The 14037-nt window shown below is 44.4% G+C and overlaps 1 protein-coding gene across 1 annotated transcript in view; it reads right to left on the reverse strand.

Moving 5' to 3' along the window:
- NEO1 (neogenin 1) overlaps positions 1-14037 on the reverse strand; it is a 389738-nt gene that overhangs the window by 55975 nt on the left and 319726 nt on the right. The window lies entirely within an intron of this gene.

Below are 14037 nucleotides of genomic sequence, written 5' to 3' on the forward strand. Positions count from 1 at the left end.
ACTGGTAATTCCCTGTTTGTCGTTAAAAGGCGGCAAAAAGGGTTGGCGTCAGGAAGGGCATCCGGCCGTAAAACATTGCTTCAAAAAGGGGACCAAAAAACAACAACAACCACGGTTCCCGAAAAAGGCCAACCCCTGCTTTGCGGGGAAAAATGGCCTCTAAAGGTGGTTATTTATATTTATAACCTGATACCAACTGTAAAGCATGGTGGTGGAAATATTATGGTTTGGGGCAGCTTTTCTGCATCAGGGCCTGGGCAGCTCACCATCATAGAATCCACTTTGAATTCTTCATTGTACCAGAGGGTGCTTGAGGATAATGTGAGGCCATCTGTCGGAGTGTTTAAGCTCAACCGAAGGTGGACCTTGCAACATGACAATGACCCTAATCATACCAGTACATCCACCAAGGAATGGCTGAAAAGAAAGAAATGGAGGGTTCTGGAATGGCCAAGTCAAAGCCCGGATCTAAATCCCATCGAGATGTTGTGGGGGGATTTGAAACGAGCTGTGCATGCAAGAAACCCCTCAAACATCGCACAGCGGAAAGAATTCTGCATGGAGGAGTGGGCAAAAATTTCTCCCAGTCGATGTCAGAGACTGGTAGACAGTTATAAGAAAGGCCTACTTGAGGTTGTTTCTGCCAAAGGGGGCAATACCACCTATTTGAGCCAAGGGTGTACTTACTTTTTCCACATGTGAAATTTGCATTTATGTTTATTTAAATTATACAATGGACTACAAAATGTAAATGTTTCATGATATTTGTTATATTATATCACCTTTATCTATCAATATTGTTGAAATGAAGATCAAATAGCTGTATGTTGAAATATGTTGAAAAGGTCAAAACTTTACATGGGGTGTACTTACTTTTTCACGTGACTGTGTGTGTGTGTGTGTGTGTGTGTGTGTGTGTGTGTGTGTGTGTGTGTGTGTGTGTGTGTGTGTGTGTGTGTGTGTGTGTGTGTGTGTGTGTAGATATATATTGTTACTGATCGCGGTTTAGATGTTACTTTGCCGAGCGAAGGCTCCGCGACCGAACAGTTATTCCCCGATTAGAACCCGATTTCACCCAAACGTTGGCCGGATCGCACCGCGGCTGCTCAATGAGGGAAAAGACTAAAACGACGAATGCAAAGAGGAAGACGAAGGCAAAGAAAGGTTTGGAAATACTACTGAATTTATTTACTATTTACACACATAAGCAAAAAGCAAGCAGTCACGTTTATTTACAACACATAAGACGCAGGTGACACAGTGCAAATACTAGCTTATACAGACTTAATTAACCCAGGGACAAGACACACAGAACAAACTCACGTACACAAGAAGGGTGGAGGAAAGGAATGAATGCTGGAAGGAGGAATGGGAAGGTTCAGCTGGGGCAGATGGTTCGGGCTTGATCCCGCACGGGACGTCGGCTGGACCTCGACGGCCACCGATGCCACCGCTATCTGGTCCCCGCGGGGTAACGGGTTGAAGCTGCCTGGTGGAGTCAACGCTGCTTGTGGAGCCAAAGCTGCTTCTCTGGCTCACCTCAGGGCGCGTCTGCCGTCTCTGGCGCAACTGCTGGTAATTGACCTTGAACCTTCTCTCTCTTGGCCCTGGTGTCTCCTCACCACCGACAACTCAACGCAACCAACGCAACCTCTGACCACTCAACGCCACCACTTCTCACCACCGACTTCTTACCGCAACCAACGCAACCACTGACCCTCCACTGACGACCAACTCACGACCAACTCACTTGCTTCTTGCGTGCGCGCCTTTTATAGCGCCTCCAGCGATCAAGCCGCCGGCCTTCAGGACACGCCCATCGGTGTGCTCACCTCGGCCCTGGTTGGTCACGCGACCCTCTCGCTCCGCCCTTGATGACGACGGGCGGGCACGCCTTTCTTCCCCGACCCGAGCACAGGTTCAATGGTGGTTTTGGAGGGGAGCTAATTGGCAATCGAGGCTTGGCAATCACGAGAGGGGATGTAAAAGGAAATGGAGATTTTGGGGATGGGAATGAAAGGGGATCTATTCTCTTTCACTGGTGCAATGGAGTACTTCAATTAATGGGAGACACAGCCTTACCCTAAAACACAGAATAAGAGATAACTATCAAACAGGGGTATTCTATTATTTGGCTGACGTGTATGCTTGTGGACTAATTATGGGATGCCCTTTCACCTTTACACAGCTCCGGAGGCAGGGGGGCGCAGAATAAACAATAATAACAATTCACACAATCAAAAAAAATATACAGTTCTCATATCCGCAACAATATATATATATATATATATATATATATATATATATAAATATATATATATATATATATATATATATATATATATATATATATATATATATATATATATATTGTTGCGGACGCGGTTAAAGATGTTATTTTACCGAGCGGTTGGTATTACCGCGACCGAACAGTTATTCCCCGATTAGAACCCGATTCCACCCAAACGTCGGCCGGATCGCACCGCGGCTGCTCAATGAGGGAAAAGACTAAAACGACGAATGCAAAGAGGAAGACGAAGGCAAAGAAAGGTTTGGAAATACTACTGAATTTATTTACTATTTACACACATAAGCAAAAAGAAAGCAGTCACGTATATTTACAGCACATAAGACGCAGGTGACACAGTGAAAATACTAGCTTACCTACAGTCTTAATTAACCCAGGACAGAACAAACAAAAGACAGACTCACGCGGGGAATGCTGACAGGAATCGCAGGAGGTGGATGGCTGGAGGTGAACGCTTGGTGGAGCCAAAGCGGAGCTTGGTGGAGCTTTGGTGGAGGTGAACGCTTGGTGGAGCCAACGCGGAGCTTGGTGGAGCCTTGGTGGAGGTGAACGCTTGGTGGAGCTTTGGTGGAGCCTTGGTGGAGGTGAACGCTTGGTGGAGCCAACGCGGCTGGTGGGGGGTTGGTGTGACGGGTTCTCTCTCCTTCCCTCACAAGCTTCAGGACTCTTTCTCTCTCTTTCTTAGTCCCACCCAGTCCAACAACTTCCTCTCTTGCTTCGTCCAACTCAAGGCCTTTCTGTCTTCTGATCTCCTCCCTCCTCGACTCTCTCTGGGGGCCTCTGCCTCGGGTTATATAAGCCCCACCCTTGACCCTTTTGCGAACCTCCCCAAAACGTTCTCTCTCCGCCCTCTAAAGCCAACCCCTCGTTCTGGGTTGGTCGGCAAGGGCTGGTTCACTCCTCCCCTCTATGACGAGGTGGGGACCCGCCTTTCTTCCCCAACCCTGCCTCGTGGTCAATGGCGGATGAAGGGAAAACCGCCCAAAATGCAGTTGGCAATTGACGAAAAGGGGGAATGGAGGTTTTGGGATTGGGAATGAAGGGAATCTATCTCTTTCACTTGGTGCAATGGAGTACTTCTATTAATGGGAGACACAGCCTTACCCTAAAACACAGAATAAGATATAACTATCGAACAGGGGTATTCTATGATTGGCTGACGTGTATGCTTGTGGACTAATTATGGGACGCCCTTTTGACCTTTACACAGCTCCGGAGGCAGGAGGCGCAGACTAACAATAATAATAATAATAAAGCACACAATCAAAAAAAAATACAGTCCTCATATCCGCAACAATATATATATACATATATATATATATATACATACATATATATATATATATACATATATTAGCTTGGCTCGGCTCGCTACGCTCGCCTCACCAGCGTCGTTACTGAGGGACGGGCTTATTTTAGCTGAGGGTAATGACTGTACCTGAGTTGCTGTGTTGTCATGATTTACAGCAATCATAATAAAACAATTATTTTGCACAAATTTATTTGTTGTGTTTGTGATATTACATTTTTATAAGCAATTTAGTTTGAAGATTTCGGTTGAAAAAATATATAAAATTCAAAAAAGAACCCCTCAGCACATACATATGGGAGGGGTAGGTGCAGACTGGAAGTTTGGGAGGATTACACCTCACAACCACGCAATTCAAAACACCTCACCATCAAGTAATTCAAAAGACCTCACCACCAAGTATTTCAAAACACCTCACCACCACGAAATTCAAAACACCTCACCCCCATGTAATTTAAAATACCTCACCCCCACGTAATTTAAAACACCTCACCCCCATGTAATTCAAAACACCTTACCACCATGTAAATCAAAACACCTCACCACCACATAATTTAAAACACCTCACCACCACGTAATTCAAAACACCTTACCACCATGTAATTCAAAACACCTCACCACCATGTAATTTTAAAAACCTCACCACCAAGTAATTCAAAACACCTCATTACCAACTAATTCAAAACACATCACCACCACATAATTAAAAACACTTCACCACCACATAATTCAAAATACCTCACCACCACGTAATTCAAAACACCTCACCATCACGGCATTCAAAACACCTCACCACCACATCATTTAAAAACACCTCACCACCACGTCATTTTAAAACACCTCACCACCACGTGATTCAAAACCACCACCACGTTATTAAAAACACTTCACAACCATGGAAACAAAAGTTTCAGGGAGTAGTTCAGTGACAACAGACACTGCCCAGATATGTAGATATATAGATAAATGACTGTACCTGAGTTGCTGTATGGTCATGGTTTACACCAATCATAATTCAAACAATCATAATGCACAAATGTATTTGTAATATACGTGATATTACATTTTATAAACAATTGAAGTTGAAAATTCCCCCCCCCCGCCCCCACCACCCCCCCCCTAAAAAACAACAAAAATTGGAAAAAATTTCAGAAAAAATACCCTTAGGACATACCGACGGGAGAGGTAGGTGCATACCACAAGTTTGGTAGGATTTCACAAAAGTTTGAGGGAGTAGTTCAGTGACAACACAACACAGGACAACACAGGACAACACAGGACAGACACTGCACAGATAAATTATTCATACCCTTACCAAATTCGGAGTATTTTGAATCGTGTTATTTGAGGAATGAGTTTCTTGTGGCTTACGTAATACATAAGAATGTGACAAACAGCTGAAAGAATCACTGCAAGAGACATTTCAAGAAATACATTGTTTCGGCGGTATTTTATTGACAGATTTACAAAAAATGTCATGTCCAGAATTATTCATACCCTTGCTTAGATCAGTTCAAAGTCACATTCAGTAATCAACGGAAAATTCTCTGTTTGTGATCACAGCCTCCAAACGGTTCTTATACTTGCTCACAAGGTTTTTGCATGTCTCCCCAGGGATTTTGGTCCACTCCTCCTTCGCAAAGGTCTCCAGGTCTTTGAGGTTGGAAGGCTTCATTGCCATCACTCGGGTCTTGAGCTCCCTCCACAGATTCTCGATTGGGTTGAGGTCTGGACTTTGGATTGGCCACTCTAGAACGTCTACATCATTATCCCGGAACCATTTCTTGACTGACTTGGCGGTATGTTTTGGATCGTTGTCCTGCTGATACGTCCAATGCTGCCCGAGGTGAAGTTTCTCTGCGGACTATTTGATGTTTTCCTCAAGGATCTTGATGTACTGCTCCTTTTTCATGATGCCATCCACTTTGACAAGATTGCCGGGCCCACTGGCTGAGAAACATCCCCAAAGCCTTAGTCTCCCGCCTCCATACTTGACGGTCGGGACTGTGTTCTTCGGGTTGTATGCTTCACCTTTTTTTCGCCAAACGAAAGCAACATCTCTGTGCCCGAAAAGCTCCATTTTCGTCTCATCCGACCACAGAACTGATGACCAAAAGCTTGGATCTTTGTCCAGGTGCGCTCTTGCAAATGCCAGACGAGTTTCTCTATGCCTCTGTTTCAGGAGTGGAGTCTTTCTTGGTCGGCGTCCATGGAGTCCCCCCTTGTGCGACGTCCGCTGGAGTGTCTGCCTTGATATCTTGGTCCCAGACTCGCCAAGGTTGTTCAGGAGAACCTTGATGGTGATCCGTGGATTGTTGTTGGCCTCTCGCCATACTTTTCTTGCCAGACGAGGTGACACCTTTGGCTTCCGACCACGTCCTTCAATGTTTTTTACAGTGTGGAACTCCTCGTACTTCCTAATTATGCTTTGTATGGTGGCAACTGGCACTCGGAATTGCTTCGAAATAGCTTTGTAGCCTTTCCCCTCCTTGTGAGCATTCACAATGCACAACCGAAGGTCCTCACTGAGTTCTTTCTTCTTTGCCATGCTGACTATGAACTGAGAATGATTGCATCAGCTCCCCTTAATTTATAGTCTAAAGGCAGAGTGTTGTTCTATAACATTCCTCGCTGTACATTCAATAGACCACATTTGTATTGTATTCAGATTTTATGCACACATCTTGGAATAATTGCATAACATTATAAAGAATCTGAGGAATGTAAAAAGCATGTGCATTATCACAAACATTGGCCTCAATTCTGAAACTTGATATGGGGTATGAATAATTTTGGACAGGCATAAAAACAAAAACTATTAACATTAATTGTTATGCCAATAATGTTGAGCCAAAATAGAATGTGGATTTGTTCATGCCAACTAAATGTCCTTGCCTGAAGTGAAAGTTCCACCACTTTAGTTTGTAAGTATGAGATAAATGCAAAAATCTCAGATTTTTCATAGGGTATGAATAATTTTGGGCTTAACTGTACGTATGGGGAAAAAAAAAATGTGAAAAAAAAAAACTACAGAATATATAAAAATATGTACACATACATACATATACATATATATGAAAAGGGAAAAAAATTATATATGTGAGAAAATATATATTATGTATGTATATATATGTATATATATGTCCCTGGTGTTGGGCACCAGTCCCTGGTATAATCCCTGGTGTTGGGCTAGCGGCTAGGGTGCCGGCTTAGGATCCTAGGATCCTGGGTTCGAATCCCGGTCAATCGCTGAATTAACGCCAGGGGGGTTGACTCAGCCTGTCATCCTTCCGAGGTCGGCAAATTGAGTACCAGTTCACTGGTAATTCCCTGCTTGTCGTTAAAGGCGGCAAAAAGGGTTGGCGTCAGGAAGGGCATCCGGCCGTAAAACATTGCTTCAAAAAGGGGACCGAAAAACAACAACAACCACAGTTCCCGAAAAAGGCCAACCCCCCGCTTGCGGGGAAAAATGGCCTCTAAAGGTGGTTTTTATATATATATATATGGTATCTGTAATCTGGTTCTCCAACCTAATGAGCGGACAACATGACGTCATCGCCATGCACGTCCGCCTTGCCTGCAAAGTTCCAGAGGAACCATCTAGCAGTGCGTCATTACGGATTATAAATACAGATACTGTCACAAGTGCATGCAAAACTCACAGTTACCGACCTGGTTTCGCCCTTGTTGGGGCTTCATCAGGGCAACGCAGTGAGGCTTTCCATACACTTGTAACTCTGTGACCCTTTCGGTTTTTATATCAGTCACTATGCGACCTTCATATCATCAGTGGAGAACCGCCAGCAAGGTGTCCCATACAGCTGCTGCTGCACCTTGCTGGGAGCGATAAGCACCGCCTGCCACGTGGTAACGTTATCTCTGGTATCCACTCATCATATGGAGTCGACCTGGTTGCGGTTGGGAGTTACTAATAATGGTATCTGTAATCTGGTTCTCCAACCTAATGAGCGGACAACATGACGTCATCGCCATGCACGACCGCCTTGCCTGCAAAGTTCCAGAGGAACCATCTAGCAGTGCGTCATTACGGATTATAAATACAGATACTGTCACAAGTGCATGCAAAACTCACAGTTACCGACCTGGTTTCGCCCATGTTGGGGCTTCATCAGGGCAACGCAGTGAGGCTTTCCATACACTTGTAACTCTGTGACCCTTTCGGTTTTTATATCAGTCACTATGCGACCTTCATATCATCAGTGGAGAACCGCCAGCAAGGTGTCCCATACAGCTGCTGCTGCACCTTGCTGGGAGCGATAAGCACCGCCTGCCACGTGGTAACGTTATCTCTGGTATCCACTCATCATATGGAGTCGACCTGGTTGCGGTTGGGAGTTACTAATAATGGTATCTGTAATCTGGTTCTCCAACCTAATGAGCGGACAACATGACGTCATCGCCATCGTCATCGCCTTATAATCCGTAATGACTGATATGATAATGAAAAATCCGATATATAATTTTACATATACTAGCGAGAAAAACCCGCGATGTACTGAAGCCGCGAAAAGTGAAGCGCGATATAGCGAGGGATGACAGCGAGGGAAGCGCGATATAGCGAGGGATATATATATATAATGTACAGATGTAATGTATATATATATTGTATATATAATGTATTGTATATTGTATAATTGTATAATGTATATATATATATATCTCTATATTATAATAGCCGTAGATGATTCTGTCTGTCTGTCTGTTGGGTGTCTGTCCGGGGTGTGGCTTACTCGGTTTGCAGAGTAGCTCCACCCATTCTGGGAGTGGCTTCATATAATTATAAACAAATATCCACCATTTTATTAACTCGCATAGCTTTGAGGCCTGTTTTGTAGGCCCGTGGTGTCTTGCTCTCTCTCCCAGTTTTATTTCAAATCAAATTCGATATATCATTTCATTTTTCACAGTCGCTAACATAGTTTTAGACTCGGTTGAAAAAAAACGGGAAGAAAATCCGATGAAAGTTGCCGTTTATAGAACGAAATGAATTCTCAAACGCCTGTAACTTCAAGGCCATTGAGTCTCTCTCACGCCTTTATCTCCAATCTAACTCACCATATGATTTCATTTTTATCGATGGTTTCAGACTCGGTGTCAGCAATAATTGAGAACATTCCACACACGCGGGAAAATGCAGAGATATATTTTTAAAAATTGCGTCATGGTGTATCATACACCGCCCAACATGACACCGACGGCAACGTGTCAATATATATGAAAAATTCGCTTTTGCTTTTCCGTTAAGATATATTACTTTTTCGTTTGATGACAGTCGTCACAAAAACGTCAACAATGATGCCGACATATATTTCTTCGTTTTTATTTCATTCAACATTATTAGCCGGAAGTAAAATATGTTTCAGGAAATTACCGAGATATTTCTTCGTTTTTTTTATTAGTTATGTGCGCATACACTTTAAATAGGTTTATTTGAAATCTTTAATTTTCCACAAACATTCCACACACGCGGGAAAATGCAGAGATATATTTTTAAAAATCGCGTCATGGTGTATCATACACCGCCCAACATGACACCGACGGCAATGTGTCGATATATATTAAAAATTCGCTTTTGCTTTTCCGTTAAGATATATTACTTTTTCGTTTTATGACAGTCGTCACAAAAACGTCAACAATGATGCCGACATATATTTCTTCGTTTTTATTTCATTCAACATTATTAGCCGGAAGTAAAATATGTTTCAGGAAATTACCGAGAGATATTTCTTCGTTTTTTTTATTAGTTATGTGCGCATACACTTTAAATAGGTTTATTTGAAATCTTAAATTTTCCACAATATAATTTACTTGCCATTTATCATTTGATGATTACGAGACACTTCCTCTTGAGCATCGCGACAATTCATGCGCTGCGTGGAAACTTCTATTTCCAAAATGAATGAGACGATCGATGAAGAACGCAGACTTGAACAGGATGTAGCAAGAAAGCGAATGAGACGGGCGAACGAGTCCATCGACGAACGTCAATGCAAACTTGCGGGGTCACCCGTGGGAATCCCACGGGCATGGATGTGTGTGACATTTCGACATATTGAGTTAGATGCTGCACATTCATTTTTACAAAATGGTTACTCGCAAGTCATCAGATCCAGAAATGGTGTAAAAAAAAAAAAAACCACCTTTAGAGGCCATTTTTCCCCGCAAGCGGGGGTTGGCCTTTTTCGGGAACTGTGGTTGTTGTTGTTTTTCGGTCCCCTTTTTGAAGCAATGTTTTACGGCCGGATGCCCTTCCTGACGCCAACCCTTTTTGCCGCCTTCAACGACAAGCAGGGAATTACCAGTGAACTGGTACTCAATTTGCCGACCTCGGAAGGATGACAGGCTGAGTCAACCCCCCTGGCGTTAATTCAGCGATTGACCGGGATTCGAACCCAGGATCCTAGGATCCTAAGCCGGCACCCTAGCCGCTAGCCCAACACCAGGGATACAACACCAGAGGTGTAATGAACACAATTTATTTACGCGCAAGCAAGAAAGCAAGACGGCCCGATTTCCGATTCCGACGGGCGAGACGGGCCGACAGGCGAGACGGGCCGACGGGCGAGACGGGCCGACGGGCGAGACGGGCGAGACGGGCCGACGGGCGAGACGGGCCGATGGGCGAGACGGGCCGATTTGGAGCAAGAAAAAGAACGAGACGGGAGAAAAACGAGAGAAACGAGACGGGGAAAGCCGATTGGAGAGGCGAGTGAGGAGCGATTGGAGAGGCGAGTGAGGAGCGATTGGAGAGGCGAGTGAGGAGCGATTGGAGAGGCGAGTGAGGAGCGATTGGAGAGGCGAGTGAGGAGCGATTGGAGAGGCGAGTGAGGAGCGATTGGAGAGGCGAGTGAGGAGCGATTGGAGGGGGGCAAGTGAGGAGCGATTGGAGGGGCGAGTGAGGAGCGATTGGAGAGGCGAGTGAGGAGCGATTGGAGAGGCGAGTGAGGAGCGATTGGAGAGGCGAGTGAGGAGCGATTGGAGAGGCGAGTGAGGAGCGATTGGAGAGGCGAGTGAGGAGCGATTGGAGAGGCGAGTGAGGGATTGGAGAGGAGAGAAGTGTGAGGGATTGGAGAGGTGAGGGATTGGAGAGGTGAGGGATTGGAGAGGAGAGGAATGTGAGGGATTGGAGAGGAGAGGAGTGCTAGGTGGAGAGCTGAGAGTGTCAGGTGGAGAGAGGAGAGTGTCAGGTGGAGAGAGGAGAGTGTCAGGTGGAGAGGAGTGAGGGGTCACATATTATGTGAAATAAATAAATTGTGTTCATTACATCATTTCTGGATCTGATGAATTGCCAGTAACCATTTTTAATGTGCAGCATCTAACTCAATATGTCGAAATGTCCCACGGGTGACCCCACTATATTTCTTCGTTTTTATTTCATTCAACATTATTATCCGGAAGTAAAGGTTCACATGTTCATTTCACGTGTGCAAAAACAAACTCCATTTCACGTGTGCATGGACATGAAACACAGACGGGAAATTGCTAAGAGATATTTCGTTCGAAGCAATTCTACACCGCCCAAATAAAATATTTCACCGATACACTGAGCGAATTTCAGCGAATTTCACCTCGGAAATTACCCAGAGATATTTCTTCGTTTTTATTTCATTAGTTACTAGCAGAAGTACTCAGCGTTGCCGGGCGGGGGAGGGGGGAAGGGCACGTACACTTTAAACATGTATATGCATGTGGGATGTGGGATATATACATGTGGGACGTGTGTGTGTGTGTGTGTGTGTGTGTGTGTGTGTGTGTGCGTGTGCGCGCGCGCATATGTATGTGTGTGTGTGTGTGTGTGTGTGCGCATGCGTGCATATATGTGTATGTGTATATATATGTCTGTGTGTGTGTGTGTCTGTATGTGTATATGTGTGTGTGTGTGTATATGTGTGTGTGTGTGTATATGTGTGTGTGTGTTTGTGTGTGTGTGTGTGTGTATGTGTGTGTGTGTGTGTGTGTGTGTGTGTGTGTGTGTTTGTGTGGGTGTGTGAATAAGAGAGAGACCGAATTGTGAGATACAGAAATGAAATAACGAGGTGTGTGTGTGTGTGTGTGTGTTATTGTGAAACAGGTGCAGCATCTAACTCAATATGTCGAAATGTCACACACGTCCATGCCCGTGGGATTCCCATGGGTGACCCCACAAGAAAGAGCAATCAGAGATTGCAAACCCTCGCCAGGATGTATTTCCAGTGGTTTCTAAGGCTTTTGTGTTAAAACGATTATGGTGGCCGAACCACGTGGCCGATGACGTCATCATTATTATTTTTTCTCCATCAATTTATGCCTACATGACGCTCAACAAAAATTTCATCTTGAACGATGAAGTTTTGTACTTGTCGAATTATGACGTCATAATGGAGGCACCTATGACATCATTAACATATTTTATTCCCCATGGAGAGTTCTTTACAATGAGTCATGTCTCAATTTTTTTCTATGCAGCGCTTTCAGAGAAAAAGAGGTGCAACGTTTTTCGGTTTTTCAAAGATGGCGGCCGAACTGCGTGACCTATGACGTCATCATTATTATTTTTTTCTTCACCAATTTATACCTTCATGACGCTCAACAAATTTCATCTTGATCGGATGAAGTTTTGTACTTGTCGAATTATGACATCATAATGGAGGCACCTATGACATCACATTAACATATTTTATTCCGCATGGAGAGATGTTTACAATGAGCCATTTCTCAATTTTTCTCTTCAGCGCTTTCAGAGATATAGAGGTGCAAAGGTATTTCGGTTTTTCCAAGATGGCGGCCGAACCACGTGACCTATGAAGTCATAATTATCATTAATTCGTTGTCCACCAAACTTATTTATTTGTCCACCAAACCAAATTATTTATTTGTCCACCAATTTGTCCACCAAACGTATTCGTTTTTTTAATTAGTTATGTGCGCATACACTTTAAATAGGTTTATTTGAAATCTTTAATTTTCCACAAACATTCCACACACGCGGGAAAATGCAGATATATATTTTTAAAAATCGCGTCATGGTGTATCATACACCGCCCAACATGACACCGACGGCAACGTGTCGATATATATTAAAAATTCGCTTTTGCTTTTCCGTTAAGATATATTACTTTTTCGTTTGATGACAGTCGTCACAAAAACGTCAACAATGATGCCGACATATATTTCTTCGTTTTTATTTCATTCAACATTATTAGCCGGAAGTCAAATATGTTTCAGGAAATTACCGAGAGATATTTCTTCGTTTTTTTTATTAGTTATGTGCGCATACACTTTAAATAGGTTTATTTGAAATCTTTAATTTTCCACAATATAATTTACTTGCCATTTATCATTTGATGATTACGAGACACTTCCTCTTGAGGATCGCGACAATTCATGCGCTACGTGGAAACTTCTATTTCCAAAATGAATGAGACGATCGATGAAGAACGCAGACTTGAACAGGATGCAGCAAGAAAACGAATGAGACGGGCGAACGAGTCCATCGACGAACGTCAATGCAAACTTGCGGGGTCACCCGTGGGAATCCCACGGGCATGGATGTGTGTGACATTTCGACATATTGAGTTAGATGCTGCACATTCATTTTTACAAAATGGTTACTGGCAAGTCATCAGATCCAGAAATGGTGTAATGAACACAATTTATTTACGCGCAAGCAAGAAAGCAAGACAGGCCGATTTCCGATTCCGACGAGCCGACGGGCGAGACGGGCCGATTTGGAGCAAGAAAAAGAATGAGACGGGAGAAAAACGAGAGAAACGAGACGGGGAAAGCCGATTGGAGAGGCGAGTGAGGAGCGATTGGAGAGGCGAGTGAGGAGCGATTGGAGAGGCGAGTGAGGAGCGATTGGAGAGGCGAGTGAGGAGCGATTGGAGAGGCGAGTGAGGTGCGATTGGAGTGGCGAGTGAGGAGCGATTGGAGTGGCGAGTGAGGAGCGATTGGAGAGGCGAGTGAGGAGCGATTGGAGAGGCGAGTGAGGAGCGATTGGAGAGGCGAGGAGCGATTGGAGAGGCGAGTGAGGAGCGATTGGAGAGGCGAGTGAGGAGCGATTGGAGAGGCGAGTGAGGAGCGATTGGAGAGGCGAGTGAGGAGCGATTGGAGAGGCGAGTGAGGAGCGATTGGAGAGGCGAGTGAGGAGCGATTGGAGAGGCGAGTGAGGAGCGATTGGAGAGGCGAGTGAGGAGCGATTGGAGAGGAGAGTGAGGGATTGGAGAGGAGAGGAGTGTGAGGGATTGGAGAGGAGAGGAATGTGAGGGATTGGAGAGGAGAGGAGTGCTAGCTGGAGAGAGGAGAGTGTCAGGTGGAGAGAGGAGAGTGTCAGGTGGAGAGAGGAGAGTGTCAGGTGGAGAGGAGTGAGGGGTCACATATTATGTGAAATAAATAAATTGTGTTCATTACACCATTTCTG

This window comes from Myxine glutinosa, chromosome 2 (assembly GCF_964187855.1).
Source record: "Myxine glutinosa chromosome 2, kmMyxGlut1.1, whole genome shotgun sequence".
NCBI classification, from domain to species: domain Eukaryota; kingdom Metazoa; phylum Chordata; class Myxini; order Myxiniformes; family Myxinidae; genus Myxine; species Myxine glutinosa.